This window comes from Oncorhynchus mykiss, chromosome 12 (assembly GCF_013265735.2).
Source record: "Oncorhynchus mykiss isolate Arlee chromosome 12, USDA_OmykA_1.1, whole genome shotgun sequence".
NCBI classification, from domain to species: Eukaryota; Metazoa; Chordata; class Actinopteri; order Salmoniformes; family Salmonidae; genus Oncorhynchus; species Oncorhynchus mykiss.
The window spans coordinates 87,653,467-87,677,519 of record NC_048576.1 but is presented as its reverse complement, the minus strand read 5'-3'; the positions used below and the strand labels follow the sequence as shown (position 1 = coordinate 87,677,519).

The 24,053-nt window shown below is 41.3% G+C and overlaps 1 protein-coding gene and 1 long non-coding RNA gene across 5 annotated transcripts in view; one reads left to right on the top strand and one right to left on the bottom strand.

Moving 5' to 3' along the window:
* Window positions 1-24,053, bottom strand: part of LOC110486939 (lipopolysaccharide-induced tumor necrosis factor-alpha factor homolog) — a 52,171-nt gene that overhangs the window by 24,852 nt on the left and 3,266 nt on the right. The window contains exons 1-4 of one of the 3 annotated variants that reach the window (XM_036939032.1): window positions 4,307-4,431; window positions 4,096-4,180; window positions 458-576; window positions 247-331 (exon numbers count right to left, since the gene is read on the bottom strand). The exons of 1 other annotated variant lie outside the window; for it this stretch is intronic. The gene's annotated coding sequence lies outside the window, so the exon portion shown is untranslated. Of the gene's footprint in view, window positions 1-246; window positions 332-457; window positions 577-4,095; window positions 4,181-4,306; window positions 4,432-24,053 lie in introns of those variants that run through there. One more of the 3 variants, XM_036939034.1, reaches the window with a different exon arrangement.
* Window positions 18,328-21,429, top strand: LOC110487558. Of its 2 annotated transcripts, XR_005035186.1 has the most exons (4): window positions 18,328-18,423; window positions 19,083-19,678; window positions 19,939-20,107; window positions 20,328-21,429. It is a non-coding gene; the product is annotated as an uncharacterized LOC110487558 (long non-coding RNA). The 2 variants fall into 2 exon arrangements; XR_005035185.1 differs by having other exon boundaries at window positions 19,083-20,107.

The window sequence follows — 24,053 nt, the reverse complement described above, 5'->3', positions numbered from 1 at the left end:
TCATTACAGGCTGCATAGAGCAGACCTGAGTAAAGTAGATGTTTCCATCAGGTCTTGTGTGTCAAAATGAACAAATCAAATAACACTATTTGATAAATGAAATAAGACTATTTCACGCGTCAAATAACCAAGACGACCGTGACCTGAACGGCGTCGCATACTGCAGAGCGTAATACTCCTCTCCTCCTTATCCCTCCCAGTCCATGGTCTCCTAAGGGGAGAATCTCTAATCCCTGGCCCAAATACCTGAAGGATTCCTGGGGTGAACCACTGGGCTGAGGGCCTGGAACTATCCGGTCCTGGGAGAAAAGAAAGACTGAGGTACCTTTGGCTGGAGAGCGAACAAGAAGTGGTGGGAGGAGGAGAGTGTATGTGAGGGAGGAGGAAAAACAAGCTTCCCAAGACCTCCTACAGTTTCTGATATTACAGGAAATTGTTTAACTGTTGAAACTCTTACCTTACGTTAGCATTGGGACCTCCTGTGTTTTATGATGCTGTTCAAGCAGGAAAGTGTTGAAATACCACTGGAGGCTGAAGGAATGAAAGAGTTCCACAAGAACATGCAAACAAAAGAACCTGCTCCAATAAAGTTTCAGTGAAAGAGAAACAGATGAGGAGAGAGAGAGAGAGAGAGAGAGAGAGAGAGAGAGAGAGAGAGAGAGAGAGAGTGAGAGAGGGAGAGAGAGTGTGTGAGAGAGAGAGAGGGAGTAAGACATTCATAAAAATAATGATTGTGTTTGAAAAATTGATTGTATTTCGAAGCAGTTTGGGCTGACTGTTCCGTCATTAGCTTTCAGGAGAATCCCCGCCCTTCACAAACTCATATGATGCCTGACCTCAACCTTTCAGTGGTCACACACCAACGCATGCATTGTTTAGGGTGCTATTTACAAAGGTTTGAGTGTGCTCATAGCTTAATCCTACAGTTAACACTGGGCATGAAATATCATGGACTATAGTCTGTATGACATAATTGTAAGAATGGATGGAAATCTCAACAATTTAAGGGATTGTCATCCTTACATAAAGGGTGGATAATAAAATTATAATACAGTTCATTATTCATTAATCATTTATATTAAATAGTATATAAAAACATACCACCTATTTTTGTCAATAGGGGAAAAATCTTACTGTGAGAAGGAGTGGAAACATCAAGAAAACAGCCGATCAATAGCCAATTAATTTACTATGAGATGTCTGAGAAATATTGGACATATTCTAGATATTAATTCTAGAAACAAATTAGTATAAAATGAATATTTCCACAACCTGTTGTAATTTGAACTTCCTGGATGGTGAATATGATTTAATAGTGCCTGGTCTCTCTCTCTCTTTGAACCTTTATTTTACCAGGTTAGTCACATTGAGAGTAGAAACCTGTTTTACAAGACAGACCTGGCCAAAATAGCAGCACACAATGGAAAACATGCTTCTGTTAATATTTGGATTCTCTGACTGTGTAAGACTTCACATTATGAACATTAGACACAGCACATGGTGACAGACAGGGGAATAACTTTGATTGGAGATGTGGGGGGTGGGTTGGGGGGATTCTGGCCTAGGGGGCTCTTCCCCATCATTTGTTTTTTCCAAATATAGTTCATTTCATTCACTACAACTTCAACACAATCCAACATGGTCCCATGGCATGGAAATAGGAGAAAAACATAAAAAACATCTAATGAACAGCCTAACCCTAAATTTGAGATATTGCACAGGGCTTTTACCGCAAACTCAGCTTACTGGACCTGGTACTGCTATTGATGTGCATAGGTCAAATTTAGGGTTGTGCTGCTCAGTGAATTTCCTGTATTTTTTTGCTACTACTCAACTTGTATGGAAACTTCCCGTTGCTGTGTATTACATGTGAAAAATGACTACCCTTTCTGTTAAGCACGTGCACAGATATTTATCAATCCACTGATACACTTCTGTAGCTAAAACAAAGTTTAAACGGGGTTAGAAGTCCAACATGCACAGGCGTTATGGTGGGACCTTCTGTCTTATGTAACCATACCAAATGTAACACATCATATTAATTTCAGTGTCCTGGATTTACATGTACTATGTTACTTCTAGTCTATGAGACGAGCTGTGGACAGGAGCGATATGCTATTGGATGAGCTCATATGCCATCGCCGGAGAGTGATCTGGGCATCTGAGTCAGTGAAACTGGAAAGATTTTTAAGGACTATAATCTCCTCCTCATATGTGAGTCTCCACAGACCGAGGCCTGAGCTATTGATTGATTCAAGACAAGGTTGTTTTTATTGAACTTCGATTCTCAGTTTGTCAGTGTCAAAGTAGCCTGTCATTTCCATCATTTGTGCTGAAAAAAAGATTTTGCTCAGCCTCCAGTCATGTAAAAGGACATATAATTGCATCAAATGTGGTAATAAAAGGCCCATTTTTTCCTGGACCCTATGCTAATAAAAATGTTCCCCATGTGTGCAACTTCTGTATGCGCCTCTACTGTACTGCTCTATGCCACTATGCAAATGCACTGATATGCATGCAATGCTTTATTATAAAGGAGATTTTTTTATGCGTTCTGGTACAAATGAAGCACTGAACACAGGTAGTCTAGACTCTAGCTAACCACCCAATACTAAAATATCCTCACAAGCCTCTTGTCCACACAAACCTCACAAGCCTCTCTCTATATGGCCAGCCAGCCATATATCATGGCTATATGATGAAGTTATTATTTAAGAGCATTGAAGATGAATCACAATCAGTAAAAAAAGTATTGAGCTAGCTAACTAGCAGATTTACATCAATGATCAATATCAACGATCAGCTGATAGCCTACCCTCTTTTCCTGATGTCAATCATGTCTATAGGAGTCACTGTAACTAGCTTGCTTAACATTTGTGATGAGTGAGTGTGTTGTTGCAGAAATAAATAGGCATATGCTAAAACATTTAAAACTCTATATTAAAATGAGTGCCTAGCACTGGGATTGAACCCAACATCCTCTGAGCCGTAGATCTGTAACGAGGCCCGCTAGCTGGTAATAGGTGCTTGCGTTGCCCCTAGTGGATGATAGTAAATTGCTACGGAAGTCAAATAAACCAGGATGCCATATTTTGACCATTTCAAATATGCATAATTATTATGTCATCCACTAGAGTCTGGCCTGCTCTACTTCACACTACCTGCTCAACCTAGAGCTGAACATGGAAACCTAGAGCTGAACATGGAAACCTAGAGCTGAACATGGAAACCTAGAGCTGAACATGGAAACCTAGAGCTGAACATGGAAACCTAGAGCTGAACATGGAAACTTAGAGCTGAACATGGAAACTTAGAGCTGAACATGGAAACCTAGAGCTGAACATGGAAACCTAGAGCTGAACATGGAAACCTAGAGCTGAACATGGAAACCTAGAGCTGAACATGGAAACCTAGAGCTGAACATGGAAACCTAGAGCTGAACATGGAAACCTAGAGCTGAACATGGAAACTTAGAGCTGAACATGGAAACTTAGAGCTGAACATGGAAACCTAGAGCTGAACATGGAAACCTAGAGCTGAACATGGAAACCTAGAGCTGAACATGGAAACCTAGAGCTGAACATGGAAACCTAGAGCTGAACATGGAAACCTAGAGCTGAACATGGAAACCTAGAGCTGAACATGGAAACCTAGAGCTGAACATGGAAACCTAGAGCTGAACATGGAAACCTAGAGCTGAACATGGAAACCTAGAGCTGAACATGGAAACCTAGAGCTGAACATGGAAACTTAGAGCTGAACATGGAAACCTAGAGCTGAACATGGAAACTTAGAGCTGAACATGGAAACCTAGAGCTGAACATGGAAACCTAGAGCTGAACATGGAAATCATTACAGGCTGGATAGAGCAGACCTGAGTAAAGTAGATGTTTCCATCAGGTCTTGTGTGTCAAAATGAACACATCAAATAACACTATTTGATAAATGAAATAAGACTATTTCACGCGTCAAATAACCAAGACGACCGTGACCTGAACGGCGTCGCATACTGCAGAGCCTAATACTCCTCTCCTCCTTATCCCTCCCAGTCCATGGTCTCCTAAGGGGAGAATCTCTAATCCCTGGCCCAAATACCTGAAGGATTCCTGGGGTGAACCACTGGGCTGAGGGCCTGGAACTATCCGGTCCTGGGAGAAAAGAAAGACTGAGGTACCTTTGGCTGGAGAGCGAACAAGAAGTGGTGGGAGGAGGAGAGTGTATGAGAGGGAGGAGGAAAAACAAGCTTCCCAAGACCTCCTACAGTTTCTGATATTACAGGAAATTGTTTAACTGTTGAAACTCTTACCTTACGTTAGCATTGGGACCTCCTGTGTTTTATGATGCTGTTCAAGCAGGAAAGTGTTGAAATACCACTGGAGGCTGAAGGAATGAAAGAGTTCCACAAGAACATGCAAACAAAAGAACCTGCTCCAATACAGTTTCAGTGAAAGAGAAGCAGATGAAGAGAGAGAGAGAGAAATGGAAACAGAGGAGAGAGAGAGAGAGAGAGAGAGTGAGAGAAATGGAAACAGAGGAGAGAGAGAGAGAGAGAGAGAGAGAGTGAGAGAGAGAGAGAGAGAGTGAGAGAGAGAGTGAGAGAGGGAGAGAGAGTGTGTGAGAGAGAGAGAGAGAGAGAGAGAGAGAGAGAGAGAGAGTGTGAGAGAGAGAGAGGGAGTAAGACATTCATAAAAATAATGATTGTGTTTGAAAAATGGATTGTATTTCGAAGCAGTTTGGGCTGACTGTTCCGTCATTAGCTTTCAGGAGAATCCCCGCCCATCACAAACTCATATGATGCCTGACCTCAACCTTTCAGTGGTCACACACCAACGCATGCATTGTTTAGGGTGCTATTTACAAAGGGTTGAGTGTGCTCATGGCTTAATCCTACAGTTAACACTGGGCATGAAATATCATGGACTATAGTCTATATGACATAATTGTAAGAATATATGGAAATATCAACAATTTATTAAGGGATTGTCATCCTTACATAAAGGGTGGATAATAAAATTATAATACAGTTCATTATTCATTAATCATTTATATTAAATAGTTATAAAAACACACCACCTATTTTTGTCAATAGGGGAAAAAATCTTACTGTGAGAAGGAGTGGAAACATCAAGAAAACAGCCGATCAATAGCCAATTAATTTACTATGAGATGTCTGAGAAATATTGGACATATTCTAGATATTAATTCTAGAAACAAATTAGTATAAAATGAATATTTCCACAACCTGTTGTAATTTGAACTTCCTGGATGGTGAATATGATTGAATAGTGCCTGGTCTCTGTCTCTCTTTGAACCTTTATTTTACCAGGTTAGTCACATTGAGAGTAGAAACCTGTTTTACAAGACAGACCTGGCCAAAATAGCAGCACACAATGGAAAACATGCTTCTGTTAATATTTGGATTCTCTGACTGTGTAAGACTTCACATTATGAACATTAGACACAGCACATGGTGACAGACAGGGGAATAACTTTGATTGGAGATGTGGGGGGTGGGTTGGGGGGATTCTGGCCTAGGGGGCTCTTCCCCATCATTTGTTTTTTCCAAATATAGTTCATTTCATTCACTACAACTTCAACACAATCCAACATGGTCCCATGGCATGGAAATAGGAGAAAAACATAAAAAACATCTAATGAACAGCCTAACCCTAAATTTGAGATATTGCACAGGGCTTTTACCACAAACTCAGCTTACTGGACCTGGTACTGCTATTGATGTGCATAGGTCAAATTTAGGGTTGTGCTGCTCAGTGAATTTCCTGTATTTTTTTGCTACTACTCAACTTGTATGGAAACTTCCCGTTGCTGTGTATTACATGTGAAAAATGACTACCCTTTCTGTTAAGCACGTGCACAGATATTTATCAATCCACTGATACACTTCTGTAGCTAAAACAAAGTTTAAACGGGGTTAGAAGTCCAACATGCACAGGCGTTATGGTGGGACCTTCTGTCTTATGTAACCATACCAAATGTAACACATCATATTAATTTCAGTGTCCTGGATTTACATGTGCTATGTTACGTCTAGTCTATGAGGCGAGCTGTGGACAGGAGCGATATGCTATTGGATGAGCTCATCTGCTATTGCCGGAGAGTGATCTGGGCATCTGAGTCAGTGAAACTGGAATGATTTTTTAGGACTATAATTTCCTCCTCATATGTGTGTCTCCACAGACCGAGGCCTGAGCTATTGATTGATTCAAGACAAGGTTGTTTTTATTGAACTTCGATTCTCAGTTTGTCAGTGTCAAAGTAGCCTGTCATTTCCATCATTTGTGCTGAAAAAAAGATTTTGCTCAGCCTCCAGTCATGTAAAAGGACATATAATTGCATCAAATGTGGTAATAAAAGGCCCATTTTTTCCTGGACCCTATGCTAATAAAAATTTTCCCCATGTGTGCAACTTCTGTATGTGCCTCTACTGTACTGCTCTATGCCACTATGCAAATGCACTGATATGCATGCAATGCTTTATTATAAAGGATATTTTTTTAATGCGTTCTGGTACAAATGAAGCACTGAACACAGGTAGTCTAGACTCTAGCTAACCACCCAATACTAAAATATCCTCACAAAACTCTCTCTATATGGCCAGCCAGCCATATATCATGGCTATATGATGAAGTTATTATTTAAGAGCATTGAAGATGAATCACAATCAGTAAAAAAAAGTATTGAGCTAGCTAACTAGCAGATTTACATCAATCATCAATATCAACGATCAGCTGATAGCCTACCCTCTTTTCCTGATGTCAATCATGTCTATAGGAGTCACTGTAACTAGCTTGCTTAACATTTGTGATGAGTGAGTGTGTTGTTGCAGAAATAAATAGGCATATGCTAAAACATTTTAAACTCTATATTAAAATGAGTGCCTAGCACTGGGATTGAACACAAGATCCTCTGAGCTGTAGATCTGTAACGAGGCCCGCTAGCTGTTAATAGGTGCTTGCGTTGCCCCTAGTAGACGATAGTAAATAGCAACAGAAGTAAAATAAACCAGGATGCCATATTTTGACCATTTCAAATATGCATAATTATTATGTCATCCACTAGAGTCTGGCCTGCTCTACTTCACACTACCTGCTCAACCTAGAGCTGAACATGGAAACCTAGAGCTGAACATGGAAACCTAGAGCTGAACATGGAAACCTAGAGCTGAACATGGAAACCTAGAGCTGAACATGGAAACCTAGAGCTGAACATGGAAACCTAGAGCTGAACATGGAAACCTAGAGCTGAAGATGGAAACTTAGAGCTGAACATGGAAACCTAGAGCCGTCAAAACATGGAAAACATTACAGGCTGGATAGAGCAGACCTGTGTAAAGTAGATGTTTGTATGCAGCAGAGGGCAGCATTCATCTGAGACAGAAATTGGTGATTCAAAAAAAAGTAATGATTGGTAGTTTTTTGTAGTGACGTGTTGAGAATGGCCAGTCACAGGACTGCCAAAAGAGCCTGAGCCAATCAGATGCGGGCAGGGTCAGTAAAGGTCAGTAACATTGTCATTTCTCATTCTAACAAATCGTCAGTAGGAGTCAGTGTTGAATTGACTAATACATACAATTGAGTAATACTTTAATCTGGCGGGAAGTGAACTGGCAAACGGGGGGATGCTGGTATCAAATCCTAGATGCCATTGCCAGCCGTTGTGCCCTTGAGCAAGACATCCCCCCACACCTCTCCTAAACCTGTAAGTGTATGTGTATGTATGTGTCTTTCGGATGTTGGGTTAAAAGAAGAACTCAAATTCCTGTTGGACCTTGTGTGCAATTGAACAATAAAGTGATCTTATCTTAATAAAGTATCATTACAATACCATAATAAGTCAACATTGCATTACGGTAACATGGATCTGTCACATGACAGTGGACTGGATAGTGTTGTTGTGCCACCATTTATATGGTTAATAATACAACATGGTATTATTAACCATATAAGTATTGATCTGATTTGAGATCAGAGGGACAACAGAGGATCCGGACACAGTTTTTCTAGATAAAATATTGATTATGATCACATGTTGTTTTTGGTCATGGTGGTGTGTGTGTGTGTGTGTGTGTGTGTGCATGCATGTCTCCATTGGTTCTCAGGAGTTGGGTTGTAACTATGCAAAAATACACATTTCTGTTCTCTACACGACAGTGGCGGTTGGTGCCATTTAAGATGATCCTGGTCTTATTTTTTTCAGCATATTGGATAACTGTCATTCATATTCCATTCAACCAGCTCAATGTAACATCGATAGGTTAAGGCTACTACATGATACTCACATGTTCCCTATACCCATCATGAGGTTGCTACAAACTAGCCTGTGAATGAAAGTTTACAACGTAGGTGCACTGGTCGAGAGAACAATTTTTGTAATCATGGTGACAGACAGTGACACATTCAATACCGCCTTGCACACTCTTGCCTGCCTCTAGCTGATCTAGGGTGTAATCATCAGTGGCGAACACTAATTTCTATCGGACAATTTCAGAAACGCACGCACGCACGCACACACACACACACACACACACACACAATCGAAGGGGTTAGAAACACAGGGGTCAGCAACAATTTATTTTAAACATACATGCATTGTGTAACCGCTCTGAAATAACCACATGCATGTGTACAGTTAGGCTTTGAAATCAAATACACACACACAACAACAATGGCATTGTTCACCTAGTCTGTAAGGGATTTTGATTTGATTTGATTCAATGGGGGGAAATATGCACTGAGTACATCCCAGGGGATAACACATTAACGTGAAATTAACTTTTTCCCAATATTATATGTGGTTCAGCTTCAGATGTTCCACCCTGAGCTGTACAGGCAACAGACCCACTGCTTGGGATTAATTTCCTCCAACATGTGTTCTGGGGGGTACATTAAGCAGATACCTAATGATGTTGTTTGTGACTAAGTGGTATTTGACCTCTGTTTAGTGAAGCTAACAGACAAACAGTTGACATGGAAGTGAACCCTGTCACTGTTTCACATGGAGGCCTGAATAACTCAACCAACATGAGAGAGAGACAAAGAGAGAGAGACAAAGAGACAGAGAGACAGAGACAGAGTGGGGGAGAGGGGAGGGGGGGAAAGGAAAAGAGAGAGAGACAAAGATATAGAGAGACAGAGACAGAGACAGAGTGGGGGAGGGGGGGGGAAGAGAGAGAGACAAATATATAGAGAGACAGAGACAGAGTGGGGGAGAGGGGAGGGGGGAAAGGAAAAGAGAGAGAGACAAAGAGACAGAGAGACAGAGACAGAGTGGGGGGGAAAGGAAAAGAGAGAGAGAGACAAAGAGACAGAGAGACAGAGACAGAGTGGGGGAGAGGGGGGGGGAGGAAGAGAGAGAGAGAGGGAGAGATGGAGGGAGGGTGAGAGAAAAAGTGCAAGAGTCCATTCTATCTTAACTCAAACCCACCTAACAGCAACTTTTCACATTGTTCAACACCACAGTGAAAACAAATTATTCTTGGATAAGTGAAGTTACTGTTAAACATGAACAATGCTCTGTCAAAGCACCTGCCACCAGAGGGGAAATCTCAAGACATTTTCTATTCATCAGTCTGAGACGCTATGATTCAGTCACTCAGAGAGATGGAGGGGATTGTCTGAGTCTCTATAACAGGGCACACACATACTGTATATATATATATATATATATATATAACCAGATAGGTTAAATGGATCAGGAAGGACCAGGGAGATTGTTCAAGATTGACGTATAAATTGGTAGTGGTGTAAAGTAACTAAGATGTTTTTTGGTATCTGTACTTTACTTCACTATTTATATTTTGGACAAGTTTTACTTTAACTCCACTACATTCCTAAAGAAAATAAGTAGTTTTTACTTCGATACATTTTCCCTGACTCTCCCTTTCCCTGACATTTCGAATGCTCAGGCAGGACCACAGTATTTTATTACCTTTATTTAACTAGACAAGTCAGTTAAGAACATGTTCTTATTTTCAATGACGGCCTAGGTGGGTTAACTGCCTTGTTCAGGGGCAGAACAGCAGAGTGTGGTCCAATTCACGCACCTATCAATATAACGTGGTGTCATCCCTACTGCCTCTCATATGGCGTACTCACTAAATACAAATACTGCATTTGTAAATTATGTCTGAGTGTTGGAGGTGTCTGAGTGACTGATTGCCCTTAAATAAATTTAAAAAAATTAAATTGTGCCTTCTGGTTTACTTAATATAGGAAATTTGATGCAAAGCATTTACTTTTACTATTTACTCAAGAATGACAATTTATTACTTTTTCCACCACTGTACTTAAAGACAAACACCACCCAAAAACTATATTTTTGTATTTGCTTCATTAGTCCTTTGTTGACATAGTCCCAAAATGTCACAACTCAAGTTTTCAAGATATGTAACTTTAAAAGAAAGAAATCATCCCCATATGATGCATTTAGCATCATATGATGTGAAATGCTTCATACAGGGATGATTTCTGTGACTCTGGATCAGAAGGTTGCATGTTTGATCCCATTCGTGGACACTATTTTGTTTTTATTTGATTTACCATATCCCAGGCCTTAACCCTTACCATAGGGAATGTGTGTCTTAACTTAATGTTCAAACCCTATCCCAAACTTTAACCCTCACCTTTACCATAGGGAATGTGTGTCTTAACTTAATGTTCAAACCCTATCCCAGGCCTTAACCCTTACCATAGGGAATGTGTGTCTTAACTTAATGTTCAAACCCTATCCCAGGCCTTAACCCTCACCTTTACCATAGGGAATGTGTGTCTTAACTTAATGTTCAAACCCTATCCCAGGCCTTAACCCTCACCTTTACCATAGGGAATGTGTGTCTTAACTTAATGTTCAAACCCTATCCCAGGCCTTAACCCTCACCTTTACCATAGGGAATGTGTGTCTTAACTTAATGTTTAAACCCTATCCCAGGCCTTAACCCTTACCATAGGGAATGTGTGTCTTAACTTAATGTTCAAACCCTATCCCATGCCTTAACCCTCACCTTTACCATAGGGAATGTGTGTCTTAACTTAATGTTCAAACCCTATCCCAGGCCTTAACCCTCACCTTTACCATAGGGAATGTGTGTCTTAACTTAATGTTCAAACCCTATCCCAGGCCTTAACCCTCACCTTTACCATAGGGAATGTGTGTCTTAACTTAATGTTCAAACCCTATCCCAGGCCTTAACCCTCACCTTTACCATAGGGAATGTGTGTCTTAACTTAATGTTCAAACCCTATCCCAGGCCTTAACACTCACCTTTACCATAGGGAATGTGTGTCTTAACTTAATGTTAATCTTAATGAGTTCCTAAACGTAACCTTTATGGAACGGTACAGAGCACCAGGAGCAACAAAAACACTTTGAAATGTACCGTTTGGAACAACTTCAAAATTTGACGTTTGGAGAACGTGGATGAACATCTAATTCTGCAGTGAGACTGCGAGATCTTGTTGAGAGGGACTGTTATCAGAAGGTAAGAGTAAGCAGGCAGAAATTGAATAAAAAGTCACATGATGTACTTTATAGATTGACTCATTCTCCCACTCGTGTATTATGGCCTAACCACTGGGAAATAACACTGGATTGTAATGCTTTAAAACAATGTGTTTATAGTAGGACTGCAAGGCATTACCAAAATAGTTCCCTGACCATTCACACAGCTGAGAAATTCTTCATGTTGGGACATTTATTTGAGAAGTTCTCATGTTGATTATGTAAACACTGTAAATACCAGAATATCATTTTTATTTAATCTCTGTCTCTGTCTGCCTGAGTGTCTGTCTCTGTCAAACACGCATCTCTGAATAACTACTCACACAGATGACTCACACAGAGTAACCTCAACACCGGGCTAAAATAACATGGATTTAGAGCCTATACATGTATCATTCTTGTGCAATTCATATCTATAGACTACATTTATCTTTTTCTTTCATTCTTTGTATCTGGAATTAGGGCATAAGCCTAAGCTTTAGGGCCTAACTGTACGTGTGCCAAATACATGGTGCTTGCTTTCAGCATGGCTAAATGCTTTCAGGAACTTAGGCAAAACACATTCACTGTGATCCACAGAGGCAAAACACATTCACTATGATCCACAGAGGCAAAACACATTCACTATGATCCACAGAGGCAAAACACATTCACTATGATCCACAGAGGCAAAACACATTCACTATGATCCACAGAGGCAAAACACATTCACTATGATCCACAGAGGCAAAACACATTCACTATGATCCACAGAGGCAAAACACATTCACTATGATCCACAGAGGCAAAACACATTCACTATGATCCACAGAGGCAAAACACATTCACTATGATCCACAGAGGCAAAACACATTCACTATGATCCACAGAGGCAAAACACATTCACTATGATCCACAGAGGCAAAACACATTCACTATGATCCACAGAGGCAAAACACATTCACTATGATCCACAGAGGCAAAACACATTCACTATGATCCACAGAGGCAAAACACATTCACTATGATCCACAGAGGCAAAACACATTCACTATGATCCACAGAGGCAAAACACATTCACTATGATCCACAGAGGCAAAACACATTCACTATGATCCACAGAGGCAAAACACATTCACTATGATCCACAGAGGCAAAACACATTCACTATGATCCACAGAGGCAAAACACATTCACTATGATCCACAGAGGCAAAACACATTCACTATGATCCACAGAGGCAAAAAGGACCATGTCAGAGTTGAATTCAAAGAGAGAAAACCTGTGAAATGGTTCTTTATGAGCATCATAAAAGCTGATATTATTTCAACCACAATAAAATATGCATCCAAAAGCCGAACTGAAATCTAATCAGAAACATGATGGGTCGTTTTCATAGATTTTAATTCCCTTAAAACCGGTCAAATATTTGGAAATTTTGCATTTTCTCCCGGTCCCTAAAAAACTTTGCTGGGCGAGAGAAGCAGAGATGAAAGAGAAAATTGTGCAGATGTCAACTAGATTGAAGCATTCATTCTATTGATGTATGACATATTTTCTGGTGAGCAAGGGTTTTTTTAGTCTTCTAGGGCAGTGGTTCCCAACCAGGGGTACTAGGACCCCTAGGGATACTTGGCCTATCTACAGGGGGTACTTGAGAAGACTCGTGAGATAGTAGGCCTACTGGGAAAATGCACTTAAGAGGGGGGGGGGTACTTCAGGGGTACTCAGGGCAGAGCAAAATTCAGTTTATATAAAATAAAATAAAATAAACCTTTATTGAACTGACTTGCCTAGTTCAATAAAGGTTCAATCAAAATAAATACAAAATATCTGAATTTTTCTCTGCCCTGAGTACCCCTGAAGTACCCCCTTAAGTGCATTTTCCCAGTAGGCCTATGGTCTCACGAGTCTTCTCAAGTACCCCTTGTAGATAGGCCAATTACCCCTAGGGGTCCTCGTACCCCCTGTAGATAGGCCAATTACCCCTAGGGGTCCTGGGGATACCACACCTAGTTGGTGGAACAGTAACAGAAAAAGGTTGGGAACCATTTTCTATGTTTGCAGGTTAGGGTTTGGTACAGGCCTCAGATTTTCACTTCATCGCGTAAAGTCAGGCGTTTGCAGATGGGGTTTTACCAATTGCGGGCAGGTGTGGGTGAACAAACAGCTGACCGACGCATTACTTCTGAATACCTTTTCACACAGATGACCAACACAGACTAATATATAAGGAGGTGTGAACTTACTGATTCATGTTTTTTGGGGAATTCGGTGGAAGTCACGTGGCTCTCCGTCAGTGTCCTGTTGTTTTGACAAGATTGACAGTTTGCCTTTCTTTTTGGTTGACAGTTAAAACAGTGTTACTTACAGTTAGTCACAGACATGGACCAGAGTAGTGCAGCGAACATACAGGACAGATACAGACCTGCAACTGAGGTAACAGAAAAAGTGCATGTATTTGAGGACGGCTCATAATAACGGCTGGAATGGATCGAATGGAATGGCACCAAACCATGTGTTTGATGTATTTGATACCATTCCACTCATTCAGCTCCAGCCATTACTACGAGCTAGTCCTCTCCAATAAAGATGCCACCAACCTCCTGTGATTAAATCCAGATAAAGTTGAAGATGATGAACCTAATGCAATGAGCTCCATGGATATTGATGATGACGATATTGATGATGATTGTCAATGTAAGATCCGACAAGCCCAACAAGAAGGGTGGAGTTGGTGTTCAACATTCAGTATCTTTTCAGTGGTGGAAGGAACCCTCCGGCGTTGGTGCAGTGTGTCTGGGGCTGCTGTGTGCTCTCCTACTGGCTGGGATCATAAGTCTGTTAGTCTATCATAGAAATCAAATGACCAGTTACAATAACCTGGCTAAAGAGAGAAACCAGCTGCAGAAAAGCCGCAACAAACTGACTGAAGAGCGAAACCAGCTAGAGACCAGCCACAGCAACTTGATTAAAGAGAGAGACCAGTTACAGAGTGAAACAGAAAGACTGAAACAGTCTTTAATGGTAAAAGGGTACTGTTCGCAAGAATGGATGAAGTTTGGCTTCAGCTGTTACTACCTCACCACTCTGAATGGAAACTGGGAGGAGAGCAGATTGGACCATTGCTTTCAGTTATAAATAACCTCCTTTCTTATTATCTTCTCTTTTGTCCTTCCCTCTCTTCACCTCTTATCTCCTCTCCTCTCTTCTGCTCTCTCAATTCTTCTCCCCTGTTCTCCTCTCATTTCTTACCCTCTCCTCTCCTTAAATTTCCTTTCCCCTTCTCCTCTCCCCTCCCCTCTGCCTCTGAAGCCCCAGATCCATTCTACCAGTCGATGCTGTATCAGAGCAGCTGGTGTCTCTTGGTGAACCACAGGTGGCACCAAACACACATCCTTTAGGCAACCTCCTATCAACTCAGGTTCAACCCAGAGAGAGAGCTTTGGGAAATATTTTCATACTCATCTTAGACATCTCTCTCTCTCTTGGTCATGCACATGCACGCACGCACGAAAGGGTTGAAAGCAAAGGGTCAGCCGCGGTGCAGCGCCTTTGTAAAAAGCAGAAGTGAAAGGTCTTTTAATGCGCTCTCTCCGCCTCTCTTTCTCGTAAAATGTATATATGACCATCTAGCATGGTTTCTGCTATATTCCCCTGCCAGCTACTTCTCTCCAGCAAATCCTATTAAAGCTATTATCATACACATACACACATCCAGGCTGTATCACATCCGGCCGTGATTGGGAGTCCCATAGGGCGGCGCACAATTGGCCCAACGTCGTCCGGGTTTGACCGGGGTAGACCGTCATTGAATGTGTTCTTTACTGACTTGCCTAGTTAAATAAAGGTTAAATGAAAAACAAATCAAATAAAATACATTTACTCCTAACAGCCATTGGAGAGCTGACTGACAGTTTGAGAGACAGTGGATTAAGATAATATATAATGGTTAAAGATTTCCCCCTATTTTTCTGTTATTGGTAATGGACACTTGACCTAGGGCTCTCATTCTTAAAGACACAAATATCTGTATCTCAACACCTGCACATTGTTTGCACACATGCATGTGTACAGTTAGGCTGTAGACAGGGTGCCAGGTTAGACACTGGCACACATGGCTGCAGGCACGCAGACACACGCACACACACACACACACACACAGAGAGAGAGAGAGAGAGAGAGATATGGCATTGTTTAAGGTAAGTGACTAAGTGTTTGACCTGTGTTTAGTGAAGTAAAAAGAGAGACAGACAGACAGTAGACATGGAGAGGAACTCTGGGGACAGGCCCAGTTTAGTCTCTCTGTCACTGTTTCACATAGTAGAGACCTGACTGACTCAGCCACCAGGAGAGACAGAGAGCAAGAGGGAGAGATAGAGATAGAGGGAGAGGGAGAGGGAGAGAGAGAGAGGGGGAGAGAGAGGTAGCGAGAGAGAGAGAGAGAGAGAGAGGGGGGAGAGAGAGAGGGGGAGAGAGGGAGAGAGAGGGAGAGAGAGAGAGGGAGAGAGGGAGAGTGAGATAGAGAGAGAGAGAGAGAGAGATAGAGAGAGGAGGGCAAGCTGTACAAGCATTTGATTGGGCTCCCTTGGAGGGAGGTTGAGGATGCCTGGTTGTCCCTTATGGACGAACCCTGCTTGTGCGCCTATCGAGCGCTCTAAAAGCCTCCACCAATAGGATCATCATGTATGTGTGCCAACAGCCATGCAGCATGGAACACCAGCTAGAGTGTAACACCATGCAGCATGGAACACCAGCTAGAGTGTAACACCATGCAGCATGGAACACCAGCTAGAGTGGAACACCATGCAGCATGGAACACCAGCTAGAGTAGAACACCATGCAGCATGGAACACCAGCTAGAGTGGAACACCATGCAGCATGGAACACCAGCTAGAGTGGAACACCATGCAGCATGGAACACCAGCTAGAGTGTAACACCATGCAGCATGGAACACCAGCTAGAGTGGAACACCATGCAGCATGGAACACCAGCTAGAGTGGAACACCATGCAGCATGGAACACCAGCTAGAGTGGAACACCATGCAGCATGGAACACCAGCTAGAGTGTAACACCATGCAGCATGGAACACCAGCTAGAGTGGAACACCATGCAGCATGGAACACCAGCTAGAGTGGAACACCATGCAGCATGGAACACCAGCTAGAGTGGAACACCATGCAGCATGGAACACCAGATAGAGTGGAACACCATGCAGCATGGAACACCAGCTAGAGTGGAACACCATGCAGCATGGAACACCAGCTAGAGTGGAACACCATGCAGCATGGAACACCAGCTAGAGTGGAACACCATGCAGCATGGAACACCAGCTAGAGTGGAACACCATGCAGCATGGAACACCAGCTAGAGTGGAACACCATGCAGCATGGAACAAACAGACTTAACACTGCTTAAGGACAGGCAGCTCCATGTCTCTGTCTGTCTCGCTCTGTCTGCCTGACTGTCTATCTGTCTGTCTCTGTCTGTCTGTCTCTGTCTGCGTGACTGTCTCTATATGCCTGTCATTTGAAGTGAAATATTACATAGTATCCTTGTAAAGATAATGAATATGAGGTTATAAAGTGCTGAAGTTCCTCTTTAAACGAAGTTGGCCACCGGAGATTCACATGGCGTGAAGCAAACTATTAAAATCTTCTGAGAAAGACTCAAACATACATTTCCCACACCAGGCAGGTATCAATTGATAAGCCACAAAATGTGAACCTTTTGCAAAGTGATATGCGTCACGAACTATGAAGCATACATTGCGTTCAATGCAAAAAGAAATGCATCAAGAGTAGTGATGCACAAGTCAATAGATTGTGTTCATTGCAAAGAAGTTGGGGATAAAGCAGCAATGGGTGAGAGACACACACACACACAGACAGACAGACAGACAGACAGACAGACAGACAGACAGACAGACAGACAGACAGACAGACAGACAGACAGACAGACAGACAGACAGACAGACAGACAGACAGACAGACAGACAGACAGACAGACAGTATACATGGAGTAGAACCCTGAGTAACTGCAGAGAGATAATGAAGGACTATGTTGATCAAATCTAACCACAGTTTATTTGTCACATGCACAGAATGCAGCGGGTGTAACGGTACAATGAAATGCTGACTTAAAGCTCTTCCTCAACAGGGCAGAATAAATGTAAGGTAACAAAAGTAACACAAATAGACAAGAGCAAAATAGTAAATGAAAAAAGAGAAGGTAATACAATATTTAATAAATGAACACAAGAACTGGCCATTATAAACAATGTGAAACAGTGTGCAGGAACACTGTGGAGGTAGATCAATAGGCTCAGCAGCAGGGTGAAGAAGAGTATGTGTGTGTGTGTGTGTGTGTGTGTGTGTGTGTGTGTGTGTGTGTGTGTGTGTGTGTGTGTGTGTGTGTGTGTGTGTGTGTGTGTGTGTGTGTGTGTGTGTGCGTGTGCGTGTGTGCGTGTGTACTTGAGTGTGTGTGTTCGTATGTGTGTGTGAGAGTGTGGTTGGTATGGGTGCAGTTAGACAGCCAGTGATAACTGCATGAAAATAGGTGTTTCCGGGTATTTTCCAACCTGTACACAATCAGTGAAATTTATTGTGAGCGGGAGCACACTCCTGACCACGCACTGGCACAAGTATTTCCGGGATCGTACACTCCTGATGTAAAAAAACCAGGCCTTTATTTTGCACCTGACCTTTCCCAGAGTCCCGTTAGGGTGGATATCTCTCCATCTCAGCTGTCAATCAGAACGCTGAAGTTTCAGCCAATCAGCATACCCGAATGCACATTTGGACACTGCATCCGCCCACTCTAGCTCAGAGTGTTTATGTGGTTCCAAGAAGAAGATGCAAGTTTTGGCTTGCTACCAAGGTTTTTCATTGTGTTTACTAGGAAGATTGTGCGGGCATCCAAGAAAGTGAGTTGTGGGGTTTATTGTTGGGATGTTTTATGCTACGTAATGATGATTGACTGCAAGTAATTTACCTTAAGTTACCTTGCTACATCTGCAACTGTATTAAAGTAACGTTCTTATCCTGCAGCTTATGTATATTTCAGATACTCCGTGTTGTTTATATTGCATAAGTGCCAGTTTCGCATTGATTGCATGAGCATCTGCGCTGTAGATGCATATTTGTCTAGAGTAATTTGTATAGTCTGTATACCCATGCTACCGCAGCGTTTTCATTGTAGCCATTATTGTTGCCATTTGCAGGTGCCAGGGCAAGCCTCTAGAACAGTCTAGATTAGAAGTTTCAGAACTGGAGCTCGTGCAGGTGCCAGGGCAAGCTTCTAGAACTGTCTAGACTAGACGTTTCAGAACTGGAGCTCATGCAGGTGCAGTATAATTTATGACCCCAGAGACAGATCTGATAAGATCCCCACCAGGCCTGAGAGAGAGGGCCATATATCTAGCTTGTCAGACTAGTTAGCTCTCTCTCTCCAGTGAGATGTTTATCCACATGTTGATGTGCTGTGTTAATATCCCTATTCAAGTGTAATGTTAGGACATTCCTTCCTGTGTAGATCTTCCTATTGTTTAGTTTCCAACACTGTGTTTCTGTTTTTATCTTTCAGAACCACAAGTCCATTTCTAACTGTAACCACAAAGATACTTCAATGATGTGTGGGTTTGTGCAACTGTGTGGTGGTGACCTAGAATAAAGCTCAGGATATGAAAACATCTGCCTGGTTTCTGCCGGACTGCCTGTAGTGGGTCAGACCAAAGTACAGCCAGCGTTAAGTCATTAGCTGGTGAGGGTTCAGAAGCCAACCACTCAGATGGCTTCAGCTGGCTGTTTTTATGCCCGGTTACTCGTTAACAAAGATTTCTGGGATCGTACACTCCCAATTATTGTGCATGAACTTAAACTGACGTTTTCTGGTGTCTGAACTGCATGACACTTGCACTTGGAAAGAGGAGACATCATAGCGTCACGTCAATACATACCCAACCAACTAGCTACTACCACTTACGTTGGGGCGGGAATATTTGAATTTCCGTGTCAGTAAGCTAGAGAGATCCCTAGATCCGTAGACACCTCCGTAGAGATCCACTCACTGCCTGTCCGCAACATTAGCTGTGATTTCAACGAGAAGACTTCAACAAGACTTTCAGCAAAGTTGACATCGAAGTACTTCAAAAGAACCATGGTCTAGGAACAATTTACACAGTAGGTCTTATGTTAGTGTGGTGGTTGCACATTTCAATTATTTACTAGCTAGCTAACGTTAGTCAGCTGAAATAAGTGCCAGAGATGAATAAACATATTTTAGCTAGCTAGCTACTTTGTGTTAAGCAAGAGTTTAGGGGTTAGTTGTTGCAAGGTGCTTGAATGCCTTACAAAATAAGCTGTTTATCAAGGTAATAAGACTTACGAGCACACTGTGTCCTATTGCAGGGAAGTGATGTTTTTTGTTTTTGTGAATGTAGGGAAAAACTTGTGATCGATATTGAAGCATAGAGGTGTTTTATGGAGAATAAATGAACAATTATTCTACTCAATATCCCTACACCCCAGTCTCCTCTGCTACCTCCCAGGGAGGAGGAATACCCTAAACTCCTCGTTCTCACAGGACTCGGGCTAGTACGCTGTTGCCAGGTCAGTCTTGGGGGTGACCTGCCTGAGGTGATATTTTTTGTCTTTGGAAGATTATTTTAAAAGAAAAAAATGTAATAAATAACATGAGGTTATGGCTGAGCAGTTATACACGCATTGTTATTATAAAAATTATATATATTATTCTATTCATTAGGATTGCAATCAATGTGGCAACTTTTGTATTATCAAAACCTTCTTTCTGTCATTGTGTTTCTGTCAGACATGTTGGATACAACACTGGGTCGTTGACCAGCAGTGGTTACCCTCCCCAGGACATGTTGCCCTCCTGCTCCTCCTCTGCTGTCTCTTCCTCAGCCGGGGCATGCAAGCTCCCTGTTACCCAGAGGACCCCCATGCACCTCCTCAAAACAGCTATCACATGGGTCGCCCACGTACCCCCCTACTGCCGCCTTATATCCTAATGAGCCCCAGGTCTACCCCACATATGCGATGCCACCCCCTTCACTCCAGGACGAGCAGCCCCCTCTGGCAGACAAAATGAACTATTTGTAGAACATTGCATAGGAATCAAAATCCTATTTTTGTAACTTACTCTGGTTATCGACCAATGATTTCCATTTGCATAGTTATTTGTTCAATTCTAGAGTTCACTTGCAGCATTTGAATACATTTCTTCAGTTCCTGCTCTGATTCATCAGTCACACACTGTGTCATGTTTCTTTTGTCTTACAGTGCCTTGCAAAAGTATTCATACCCCTTGGATTTCTTCACATTGTATTGTTACAAAGTGGGATTAAAATGGATCACAATTTAATGAACAATCTACACAAAATACTCGGTAATGTCAAAGTAGAAGAAAAAATGTACCATTTTAAAGATTGATATAACTACAACGACTAGATTTGAGTTATTTGATTAGTATTCAGCTCCCTGAGTCACAACATGTTTGGCAGAAGGTTACTGCTGTGATTCTTCTTGGGTAAGTGTCTAAGAGCGGTATACATATTACCCATTATATTAGCCCATTATTCTTTTGTAATTCTTCAACCTCTGTAAAGAGGATGGGATCATGGCTAGACAGCTATTTTCAAGTCTTTCCAAATGTTTTCAAGCAGATTTAGGTCTCAACTGTAATTTGGCCACACAGGAACATTTCCTGTCTTCTTGGTAAGCAACTCCGGTGTAGATTTGGTCTTAAGGTGTATGTTATTGTCATACTGAAAGGTGAATTCCTCTCCCAGTGTCTGGTGTAAAGCAGACTGAAGCAGGTTTTCCTCTAGGATTTTGAATGTGCTTAGCTCCATCTCGTTTCCCGAAGTCAAGCTTACCCATACCATGATGCAGGCACCACCATGCTTGGAAATAAGGAGGCAGTTACTCAGTTATGTGTTGTGTTGGATTTGTCCCAAACATACTGTAAGAATTTGTGTTTAGGACAAAAAGTGAATTAATTTTCCGTGTTCAGTTCAGAAGGACGACTATCTTTGTGTCTGGGTGGTTCAATACATAATGCAAAGCATAATTATTAACTTGACCATGCTTAAAGAGATATTCAATGTCTGATTTGTTATTGTTAACCATCTACAGTACCAATCACTGCCATTTTGATGAGGCTTTTGAAAAGGTCCCTGGTCGTTGTAGATATGTATGTCAATCTCCTCCACTTTCAGCCAGGAGAGATACATATTATTAATATTAGCTCTCTGTGTACATCTAAGGGCCAGCCATGAGGCCCTGTTCTGGGCCAATTGCAATTTTCCTAAGTCCTTTTTTTGTGGCACCTGTGGCACCTGACCACACGACTGAACAGTAGTCAAGGTTGCAAGTTCAAACCCCCGAGCTGACAAGGTACAAATCTGTCGTTCTGCCCCTGAACAGGCAGTTAACCCACTGTTCCTAGGCCGTCATTGAAAATAAGAATTTGTTCTTAATAACTTGCCTAGTTAAATAAAGGTAAAATTCTAATTAATTTTCTGGCTTCAATTGCAGTTCTTACTTTCACCACTAGGAGTAGTTGCCAAACTTGTTGACTAAAGGTAGCAGCAGAGACTGACGTTTTTTTCAGGACACATTATTTTCACTCCAATTTGATACTAAGTGATTTTCGTAGCAGGTTAGGCGAGCATTTTCGTTTACAAGAATATTGTCGGTATCGGTTAGCAAAATTAGGTGAATTACCTCAAAGTTAACTTGTTTTGACATTGCGTTGTTGTTTTTAGCTGAAGAGATGATGTATTGTATGTGTTCAGTGTATTTTTTAACACTTTCAGACAATGTGATAAAAACAATAGTGCACTAAAACTTGAGTTAACAGTGCTACTTTTAACATGTTACAAAATATAAATAAGGAGACACGGAGTGCTAGCTTCTCTGTTCTTTTCACTGGGTTTCTTCCAAAGTCTGAAGAGGAGAGGTGGGTGCCTGCAGCAGTAACATTCTGAATGGAAGGCTCAGAAATTGGAAATCTAAATATTTAACACACTTGAACTTTCAGAATTTGTACAAAACATTACAGAATTTACAATTCCATATGTGGAAACATTGCTACTGCAACATGTTAATGCCAACTCTTCACATGTGAGGAGAATAACCCCATTTCACCACATGTGATCTTGCAATAAATTGTGAAACTAAAAATTAAATTTACACATGTGAATGGTTTTCACTTGTGAACTTGCAATTCCACATGTAAATGGGAGATTTCACATGAGAAAGTTTTTCACATGAGAATGCATATACACATTTCTGAGGTGAAAACCAGTTTTTCTTCTCACATAAAAAAGTGCTGTAATCATGTGAACTCACATTTTTAAGCTCAACATGTGAAAACAGCTATTTCACATGTGAACATTTGATTTGACAAGAGCAAATGCAAATGTTGACGTTTTTTTTTTGTAAGGGTTTTGCAAGTGTTAGTCATCCTCATGGTTGTGAAAAATATTTGTATGATGTGCAATCAAGAAAATGTCATTAGTACAACTCAATATACTGTATAATGAGTCACATGTTAGCGCTGTTATATTTTTAGATTATGTCATAATACATGTCATTGCCGTTACATTGTCAATATTGTCTGCACTGATAATTAAATTCTATAGACAAAATACTCAAATATTATTGTATCATTCAGACGATACAATAAGGTTTCTTCACATTGAAAACAGCAAAGGACTACACCTACATCCCAGAACTTGTAAAGAACCGTGTTAAGACTTGGCTCTCGACTGGGGCTACCAAGGAGAATGATCCTGAGATCAAATGAACCAAGACTCCCTGAAGTGCCATCACCAACTACGGCTGAGCTTCTATAACTTCAAGGAGATGTCGCAACACAGGAAGCAGTTAGCACACTTTTGAGTGTGGAAGGACATGAGCTTTCCCTATTGTCAGACTTGGTGGCTCCCAGGAAGCGTGAAAACCTACAGAGTACTCAGAAATGTTGTTGAAAGAGGGGGGCCTTACAACCAAACTTATAAATAATTTGTAAATAAGGGAAGTTTGTGTGGGAAACAATACATTTGTGTGAGAAACAATATCTGTGTATTCTTTACCTATCAAATAGAAATTATTATTGCATTTTTGGAAGGGTTTTCGTATTATTTACTAAATTGTTATATTTTTCTGGATATCTATGCTCCTGGCGGTTTTAACTTCAAATTCACAGGCCTACAGGAGGGTAGATATCCAAAAAGACGGACTACCCTGGTGTAAATACAGTACAAAACAAGTCTGTCCGATTAAAAAGATCAGGTTAACTACAGGTTTATTAGGGAGATAAACAAGATTACAAGGTAGTCTCTGTAACCTCAAAAGAACAAAATCAGAGTAAGGAAAACATTCTGATAAGGTGCTGAACTGGTAAAGTACTAAGTCACCCAGACCATTAAAAAAATGGCTAAAATAATATGGTACATTGTAGTTGTGAAATGTGTTCAACTGTTATGTAAACAGACTTGGTCATGATAAATAGAATAGTGGAGTGGTG